Raw genomic sequence first — 11,137 nt, forward strand, 5'->3', positions numbered from 1 at the left:
AACGCACATTCAATATAGTGAATGATATAAACAACTTGAATTGGCTTTGGGGTTAATAGTTAAAGTTAGAATGAATATGAGTTTTTAATAGTGAATTGGAAATTAAGAAAAAATCTTTGTGGGAGACATTCCTTATTAAAACCTTACCTAAAATATAGTCGCGTCTTATCATTGAAACTACAATGGGATAAAAAAAATTCTTTTATAATATTTTTTAGTCTCATTAGCATGAAAAAAAAAATCAAGGAATGATAAATACAAAGAAATATGACTTTATCTTAATTTTTGGTTAAGATTTAATTAGAAAGGAAACAAGTCGAACCGAAAATTTTGAGATTTTTCTCTTAATTTCCAATTCACTATTTAAAAATTCATATTCATTCTAATTACAACCATTAGCCCCAAAACCAATTCTGAAGCTATTTATATCATGCACTATATTGCATGTGCGTTGCTGCACATTACCAATAATCACAAGATCACTATCATATTTACTAGTATAGAAGGCTAAGCATTGTTTAGATTTACTATGCCCGAAAAGTGTCCCCGAGATATCTAAGTTAGTAATAACCCCACCCTCAAATCTAAAACTACTCTTCGGCACTGGCACCTTCACCTTCGGATAGTTAGTAAACTTATAGCATGCGTCGAGTATGATCCATGACAACGCTCTCAGGTAATTAATCATGCCTTTTTCGAAAAATGCTGTGGATGCCGGAGAAGATAATTTAAAATGGATTTTCTGCAAGAGGCCAAGATGGTTCTAGGGGCGCTGAACACACTAGATGAAAAGGCAAGCCATTCACGCCAAATAGAAATTAGATTGACGTAGTAGAAAGATGGACTCCTTTGGTTGGTTATCATCGGTGTATATAGTACAAGAGTGAGATATTTGCCTAGTACAAGATATTCAATTATGCCTGACTTTGATGGTAGGGAAAATATAAGAATATCAAGTCATACGATTGAGCTATCTGGGTAATAATTGAAGCTGGGCCCCGGCCGAAGCCTTTTAACCCATTTGCATTCGAGACTTTGAGGCTGTTGTTATGGCCACAGCCATAGCGGAAGTTCTCAATAATATCAGAGGAGAATTTTAAAGTGTCTTGAACTAGGTAGCCTTGACTTTGAGAACCATCATTATATCGTACCAAGTAGAGACAATTGTCGGTCCAAGAATAACCACCTATATTTTGTTGAGTACAATAGTTGGAGGAGTAGAAGATGGTGGAATAGGTGGACTCGAATGGGTTATATATTGGGTTTTTTTGGGGATAACACTTATCGTAGGGTATACATTTGGTCTAAGTAAGATCGCTACCAGTGTAAAAAACAACTGAGTAGGGCATTAGAGGGGTGCCTAGGTATATGGTGACGTTAAAGTTGTAGCTATTAACAAAAACATCATCTTATACTGGAACTTTTGAGGAAAGAGAGCAACCAAGTGGGTTGAAGCTGACGGAGTTGGTGGCGTCCAGGCGGTTGATGTAGTCGACACGGGCTAAGTCCTGTTTTAAGATATGATGAAATTGATCCTAAAGGGATAGCTTGTCCTCGCACGCTAGGGGTGAGCACGGTCCGCATTGGTGGACTAGCTTGAGCATGGAAGGGCTCATGCGTGTCAAAATTGATAAATCTTGTTAATGTACGTATTTATTGGAATTAAGAAATTTGTGGTTGAGAATGAATCTTTTTCTTTTGCATTTCGTTTATGCTTGTGTATCTATCGAATGAACATAATTAATGCAAAATTGTTATTATTTCAATTAATTTATTAGAAAAAAAAGTAGTTTCAAACAGGGAATTAAGATATTGTTCGCAAACCTTTATCAGACATGGCTACCATCAATCAAAGCCCAACATAGCTTGATATCTCGCATTAAGTAATTATGTCATTCATGTGCAATATACACCAATGATAATCAGCCAAATGAGGTCATTCTTCTACTTCTTCAATCTAATTTCTATTTCTATTGGGCGTGAATGGCTTGCCCTTTCACCTAGTGTGTTCGGCGCCCACGGAACCATGCTGGCCTCCGGCAAAAAAGCCATGTTGGACTTTGGCATAGTAATTAGTCTACTGCCGCCCATTACCTACTCCGGCATCTGTAGCATTTTCCAAAAAAAATATATGGCCAATTACCTTAGGGCGCCATCATCGAGCTTACTCGACACATGCTATGACTTTACTAACCACTTGAAGGTAAGAGTGAACGTGCCGGTGCATGCCAAATATTAGTTTTAAATTTGAGGTCGGGGTTATTATTAACTTAGATATCCCGAGGACACTTTTCAGGCCCAATAAATCTCAACAATGCTTAGCCTTCTCTACTAATAAATATGATAGTGATATTTTGATCATTGCTAAAGTGCTACAACGCACATTCAATATAGTGAATGATATAAACAACTTCAGAATTGGCTTTGGAGTTAATAGTTAAAGTTAGAATGAATATGAGTTTTTAAAAGTGAATTGGAAATTAAGAAAAAAATCTTTGTGGGAGACATTCCTTATTAAAAAATATAGTTGCGTCTTATCATTGAAACTACGATGGGATAAAAAAAATTCTTTTTTAATATTTTTTAGTCTCATTAGCATGAAAAAAAAAAAAAGGAATGATAAATACAAAGAAATATGTCTTTATCTTAATTTTTGGTTTAGATTTAATTAGAAAGGAAACAAGTCGAGCCAGAAATTTTGAGATTTTTCTCTTAATTTCCAATTTACTATTTAAAAATTCATATTCATTCTAATTACAACCATTAGCCTCAAAACCAATTCTGAAGCTATTTATATCATGCACTATATTGCATGTGCGCTGCTGCACATTACCAATAACCACAAGATCACTATCATATTTACTATTATAGAAGGCTAAGTGCATTGTTTAGATTTACTAGGCCCGAAAAGTGTCCCCGAGAAATCTAAGTTAGTAATAACCCCACCCTCAAATCTAAAACTAATCTTCAGCACACTGGCACCTTCACCTTCGGGTAGTTAGTAAAGTTATAGCATGCGTCGAGTATGATCCATGACAACGCTCTCAGGTAATTGATCTTGCCTTTTTCGAAAAATGCTGTGGATGCTGGAGAAGATAATTTAAAATGGATTTTCTGCAAGAGGACAAGAGGGTTCTAGGGGCGCTGAACACACTAGATGAAAAGGCAAGTCATTCACGCCAAATAGAAATAGAAGTTAGATTGACGTATTAGACAGATGGCCTCCTTTGGTTGGTTATCATCGGTGTATATAGCACATGAGTGAGATATTTGCCTAGTACAAGATATCCAATTATGCCTGACTTTGATGGTAGACAATATAAGAATACCAAGTCAAACGATTGAGCTATCTGGGTAATAATTGAAGCTAGACCCCGGCCGAAGCCTATTAACCCATTTGCATTCGACACTTTGAGGCTGTTGTTATGGCCACAGCCATAGTGGAAGTTCTCAATAATATTAGAGGAGAATTTTAAGGTGTCTTGAACGAGGTAGCCTTGACTTTGAGAACCATCATTGTATCGTACCTGGTAGAGACAATTGTCGGTCCAAGAATAACCTCCTATATTTTGTTGAGTATAATTAGTTGGAGGAGTAGAAGATGGTGAAATAGGTGGAGGACTCGAATGGATTATATATTGGGTTTTTTTGGGGATAACACTTATCGCAGGGTATACATTGGGTCTAAGTAAGATCGCTACTAGTGTCAAAAATAACTGAGTAGGGCATTAGAGGGGTGCCTAGGTATATGGTGACGATAAAGTTGTAGCTATTAACAAAAACGTCATCTTCTACTGGAACTATTGAGGAAAGAGAGCAACCAAGTGGGTTGAAGCCGATATAGTTTGTGGCATCTAGGCGGTTGATGTAAACGACGCGGGCTTGGTCCTGTTTTAAGATATGATGAAATTGATCCTCAAGGGATAGCTTGTCCTCACACGCTAGGGGTGAGCATGGTCCTCATTGATGGACCAGCTTGGGCATGGAAGGGCTCATGCCTGTCAAAATTGGTAAATCTTGTTAATGTACGTATTTATTGGAATTAAGAAATTTGTGGCTGAGAATGAATCTTTTGCTTTTGCATTTCGTTTAAGCTTGTGTATCTATCAAATGAACATAATTAATGCAAAATTGTTATTATTTTAATTAATTTATTAAAAAAAAAAGTAGTTTCAAACAGGGAATTAAGATATTGTTCGCAAACCTTTATCAGACATGGATCTTTGCTAGGCAGCAATGACTCGATGTCAATGAGATGGTATTCCTCGGCAAGCCCTCTCACTGATACTAGAGAATTCTTCTCTATTAGAAGCGAAAAGAAGAAGATGTTAAGAAGAGTATAGCAGATGAGCAAAGAAGAAGAAGTTGCCATGATAATAGAATTTAGAAGCTATACTTTTGTGAACTTGAAGGTTTAAGCAAGGAGCAGGCGAGGCTTTATAGGCGTGGCTTATTGTGCACGATGCTATTTATAAGAATCTTGTATGGTTGTCCGCTTTTAATGCCTTAAAATAACAAAAGTTGGTTGGTTTGGAACTGTTTTCCAAAAATAAAATCAACTTGCTATTTGGGGCCAATGTGTCCCGCTTGTCATATTCATATATATCCTTTTATTTATTTATTTTTTTTACTTTTTTTAGATCTAACATATCTTCCAAGGACTTCCTCAGTTAGACTTTTTTTTTTTTTGTGACTAGGAAGCACTGTTCTTAGGCCAGTGAGAAAACCCCGGTCGACCTAACATGCAACCCACACCAATTTACACGGACCAACACTTGAGGTTTTCAATGCTTGCCAAGGGATTCGAACTAGGGACTTGGGCTTTGCCCAGCCGGCTCATCACCACCCGGATAAGCAACGGTGGGTAGCTAGACTTCTTTGCGCAACAATACACATATCCAAATCTTGAAATCAGGTCCTCCTATATTGTTTCTGAGGTTCGAACATCCTTGTTAATATTTTACTTTTTTTCATTCCAATTTATATTCAAACTTAATTTTTATTTCATGGTATATTGCAGATTAATTGCATCTTTGCATTTTTTATAAATCTCCTCTATGACCATTTCCATCCGTAAAAAATAGTTTTTTTTATTAAATTTGCATCTATATTTGGATCTAACATGATTCTCATTCAAGAGATTCTTCGCTCCCTCTACATGTCCATGGACAAGTATATTGCAATTAATAAAACTATTATTTCTTGTTTGCTATTCTAGAACTATGATAGAATGAATCTGTAAGAGCTACCTCATAGATATTTCAATATTCTACAGAAATATTAAACAAATATTTCTCTATAGGGCTTCGAGCATTTGTGTATTTAGCAATCGATATTATTATACCACAAGATAAACAATTTTGTCATATTCTTGCATAGATTATCAATGATATGAGGTATAAGTCATATTTCAAACACTGTATATGGGCCATTGACAGAACTCATGTTGATGCCTGCATTCCTATTGCATATCAAATTTCTTATATAGGGCGACAACAATCACCTACACAGAATATCATGGCATTATATATGTGATTTGAATATGTGCTTCATATTTGTTACAACAAGATGGGAGGGTTTAGATCACAATGCTCATATATATGTGCTATAAGGGATATGAGATGCAATTTTCCTACATCGCCATTAGGTACTTTTTTTTTAATAAATAAACATGAGTTTAATAAGGATATTTTATATTATAGTATATGAGAAAATTAATCTATTTGGTAACATGTAAATTTTACTTAGTTGACTTTGGATACGAGCTTCAAAGGGGGTATTAGTCTTATCTAGAGACGTGATATCATATACCAGGTTTCGTACGAGGCAATCGACCTTCTAGGGGTCAACGAAAGGTATTTAATAGAAGACATTCTTCGTTGAGAAGTGTGATGAAACGTGCTTTTGGTGTTTGGAAGAAGAAATGAGGAATTCTAAGGGATTTGTCAAACTATTCATTCTAGAAAAAGCATCTTATGGTAGTTGGTACAATGACATTACATAATTACATATGGAGACATCAATAAAAAACTGATACGAAATTTAAGGGATATGTCTTTGATGAAAATTTTGTTCATCCATTGTCACATAAGTACAAAAGGGGAGAAGAAGTTGAATCCTTAGGAAGCATGACTGATATTGTCGACTTGGTAAATGGTCTAGGCCAAATGAGATAATTGAAGTTACAGAGAATATTGCAATGATGTTATACAATTGTAATATGTACTACATTTAACATCAACTTTAATTAAATTTGAATATTGCATTAGTAATTTATATTATTGATTAAAATTTTTAACACCAAATTACTGATGTGTTTATTATAATATATTCATGTTATATTTGAGAATTTCTATTGAAAAATGAGGAGCAATGAATATGATTGTTTGTTTTGGTTGTTAGAGTTTATGTTTATGTACTTGTAGCTATATTTTTTTAATGAAGATTATACTATTTTAATGAAGATTATAATTAAAACAAAACAACATAGAAACAAAACAAATCCAAATATGCCCTAAAGTTATCTAAATTAGCAATTTGGTTTCTTTGCCAAAAAAATTAAATGTCAGACATATTTTAAAAAAACTTTAATAAGCTAAATTTTGGAAAGCAACTCCATAGTAAATATATCATTTAGCATTACCTAGAACAAATATTTGTCACTGGATGTAGAGACAATAAATGAAACTTTACAGGAAAAAACTTTGCACTCAAAAGGATCAATAAGAAGAAGTCGTGCAAAGTGGAGTAATCAGCTCTTGAAAACTAATAACAAGACAATTAATTATGATAATATATTGGCATCTTACTATTCATCATGAAGAAAGCGTTAAGATGAAAGAATCAATACATAGTAATACATAGTGTATTTTACACAGCGGTAACAATACACAACATTAAAATGAACAAAATATCACATAAATGAAAGGAAAAAAGCATAATAATTACATATGAGAGAATAAATGCACGTCAATGAAATTGTCATTCTATATAAAATTTTATATAATTGATTTACAAAAGCATATGTTTTCGCGGCATTCGACATATAAATTTTTTTAAGAATACATTCTAAGTGAATGTGCCTGAAACATCACAAAAAATATATAAATCATTGATGCACAGTTTATAAATTCCTTGTTGAAATATTTGGGATTGTTTGAGAACTTGATATGTCATGAAGGTGAATACAATTTTGTTGTATTTGCCTTTAAGAAGGATTTCTTTCTTGAAAAACTATGCAAAAGAAGTTATTAGGTAAGAAAAAGGCACCCTACTCTTAATCTTTTTTTTTTTTTTTTCCAATAGCTCTGCAAAGAATACGAAGTCCTCCAAACATATCTCCATCTTCATCGCCTATTTCTCTTTTTTTTTTTCCTCAAAAGTCACAAAAGTTTTATTTCTCAAAATTCCTAATATTTAAGAGCTTCCATGGGCCTCTTCTTTAAAAACAAAAAAATGAGTGGACTGCGACAAATTTAAAATTTTCATAGCTGAGTTGAGTCGGATCATAGGATTTTAAGAAATCCAGTGTCTTAATTTAATTAGAGTCCGGACGTTGAATTACATCCGGAATATGCACAAAATAATTTCTCAAAAAATTGCGTGACATAGGAAATTAGAACCATGAAAAGCAACTGAATCTGAAGATAACTCTAGTTGGAATAAATTTTGGTTTCTTGCAGTTGATTATTGTGTTTGGATCCATTGGTATAGACTAGTTTGCCTTCTATATAAATAATCAATTAATTTACTCGTAGTTATTACTAATTAATTACTAATTACAATTTATTAAGACTTAACTAATATTATAATTAATTTCATGAAAATTTAAGAAATAATTTTGTAAAATTAATTAAGCTTGGTATAATTAAAATATTAATTAACCTAAAAGTAACTAATGAAATAGTGATTATAATGGTAACTTAAATGTATGGCTTAAAATAATATAGTTATTTATGATTATTTAAATGTGGAATAATTAAAATATTAAATGATTTTTAGTTTGTTTAAATAAAAATTATAATTAAAAAAAAACAAAATAAATTCAAATATGCCCTAAAGTTATCTAGATTAGCACTTTGGTTTCTTTGCCAAAAAAAAAAAAAAAAATGTCAGCATCCACAAGCTGAAATATTTTAAAAAAACTTTAACAATTAATCTAGAAGATGCTAAATTTTGAAAAGCAACTCCATAGTAAATATCTCATTTAGGGCATCTCCAACTGAAACTCTCATTTTTCACTGCAAAATGCAGTAAAATCAAAAAGAGTCGTGATTCATCTCCAGTAGAACACCATTTTGCCCCAAATCATCGCTCGTTTCATTTCGCGCCTTTCTCAGAAGAGTTCGGTAGGGAGAAAGAAATGTCGCAAGTGAATGGCGTCGCACTGTTCAACTGCGATCAAATGGCGGAAGAAATTAATGACGTTCGGTTGCGCCGTTTGAGGGCCTCCATTCGGCTGTTTGCCGAACGGTTGGAGATGGTCTTAAAATTACCTAAAGCATATATTTGTCACCTTGATGTACTGACAACAAATAAAACTTTACAAATAAAAACTTTGCACTCTAAAGCATCAATTCAAACTAAAATTAAGAAAAAGTCATGCAAAGTGGAGTGATCAGCTCTTGAAAACTTAAAAACATGACAATTAATTATGACAATATACTAGCATCCTACAATTCATCATGAAGAAAGCGTTAAGATGAAAAATCAATACCTAGCAATACATAGTGTATTTTACGTAGTAGTACACAACAGTATATAACAGTAGCAATACACAGTAGTACATAACATTAAAGTGAACAAAATATCACATAAACAAAAGAAAAAATGAATAATAATTACATCTAAGAGAATAAATAAACGTCCAAAAAATTGTCATTTTACATAAAATTTTACATAATTGATTTACAAAAGCATATATTTTTGCGGAATTTGACATATAAATTTTTTAAGAATACATTCTAAGTGAATTTGTGTGAAACATCACAAAAAATACATATAAAACCTTTGTTGCACAGTTTATAAATTACTCATTGAAGTATTTGAGCTTGTTTGAGAACTTGATATGCCATGAAAGTAAATACAATTTTATTATATTTGTCTATACGACAGATTTCTCTATTGAAAAACTAAGCTCTGTAAAATGTATATTGACTTATAATATACATTTAAAAGAAATTATTAGGTAAGTAAAAGACACCTTACTCTCAAGTTTTTTCTTCTTTTCCAATAGCTATGCAGAGAATGCGAAGTCCTCCAAACCCTTCTCCATATTCATTGCCTATTTCTTTTTTTTTTTTTTCTCAACAGACAACAAAAGTTTTTTATTCTGCAAAATTCATAATATTTGAGAGCATTCATAGATCTCTTTTTTAAAAACATAAAAAATGAGTGGGTTGTCGCAATTTTAAAATTTTCAAACTGGGTTAGGTCGGGATGTCAGGTCTTGAGAAATTCATGTGTCTTAATTTAATTAGAGTCCGAACGTAGAGCTACATCTGGAGTCCGCACAAAATAATTTTTCAGAAAATTGAAAGCTATAGTAAACTAGAAGCATGACAAGCAACTGAACCTGAAGATAACTCTAGCGAGTTGGAATAAATTTTGATTTCTTGCAGCTGATTTTTGTGTTTAGATCCATTGGTATAGACTAGTTTGCCTTCTATAGTAATGTAAGAATATATATAGCGAACAATTTTTGTCAGTGCTCTATCTCCCTTTATCCTGCAAGTGGCATCAACTAGAGTTAATTTGAATCAAGTAATATATATATATATGATGCGTCCTCCAAAAATTATCTTGATTGGGCACAAATCTCGATGCAAAATCAAGTTGGAAACTTCAAAAATTAATTCGGAGACCATCTTAAATCCGATTTCATCAAACTTATAGTCGAACTAAGCGTCTCAGAAATATGAACCCAACGACACCAAATTCAACTCAATCCGAGCCCAAATGAGCCCAAATCCCCGAAGCATTGTTGGAAGCTTTGTATTGTTGTTTGAGTTACCAAACGGTTTCTAAACATAACGAGCTTATGCTCGAATCGAGCGGCTTGACGAGATGAATCCAACGAGCACAAGATCATTGAATTCGGAAATCATTAAGGCCTCCAAATGTCTGACAAACGGTCCATAATCAAGGGATTCAATATCGGCCGTCCATCCAACCACTCCCCATTTATCCTTGATCTCTCACCTATTTACAGGCCATGCCACTCCAAGAAATCTATAAATAGACCACTCATTTCTCTTGAGAGGAGGACCCAAGCAAGAAGAGAAGGAAGAAGGCTCCTTCATCGGTGGTCCGACGGAGCCTCATCGGACCACCGCCGGAGCTTCGCCGGACCACCACCTGAGGCCCTCACTTTCACCAGAGGCCCTCACCTTCGCTTGAGGCCCTCACTTCCTTCGGACCACCACTTAAGGCCCTCACCTCCGTCGGATTACCGTCTGACGGCGTTGCTCCGCCGGACCACCACCTGAGGCCCTCACCTCTGCCAGACTATCTCCTGATGCCGTTGCTCCGCCGGACCTCCACTTGAGGCCCTAACTTCTGACGGACCACCACTTGAAGCCCTTACCTCCACCGGACTACAGCCTGACGTTGTTGCTTCGCCAGACCTCCACTTGAGGCCCTAACCTCTGACTGACCACCACTTGAAGCCCTCACCTCCGCCGGACTACCGCCTGACGTTGTTGCTCCTCTGGACCACCACTTGAGGTCCTCACCTCCGTCGGACCACTGCCTGACGCCGTTGCTCCGCTGAACCACTACTTGAGGCCCTCACCTCTACCGAACCGCCACTTGAGGCCCTGTGCTCCATTAGGACACCACCTTTGCCCCAGACTTCTACTGGGCCACCACCTGACGCCCAGAGTACCGCCCTACTACAACGGTATTTCAGACCCCAGTCTCTTGCCGACTACGATCCTTTAGATCTTCGTCGCCTACTATGATCCTTCCGACCTCCATCTTCAAACAACGGTCTTTCTGACCCCAGTCTCCTGCCGACTACGATTCTTTCGACCTCCATCAACAGACAACAGTCTTTCTGACCCCGGTCTCCTGCCGACTACGATCCTTCTGACCTCCGTCGCATACTATGGTCCTTCCAACCTCCATCTCCAGACAA

This window comes from Dendrobium catenatum, unplaced genomic scaffold, assembly GCF_001605985.2.
Source record: "Dendrobium catenatum unplaced genomic scaffold, ASM160598v2 fragScaff_scaffold_343, whole genome shotgun sequence".
NCBI classification, from domain to species: Eukaryota; Viridiplantae; Streptophyta; class Magnoliopsida; order Asparagales; family Orchidaceae; genus Dendrobium; species Dendrobium catenatum.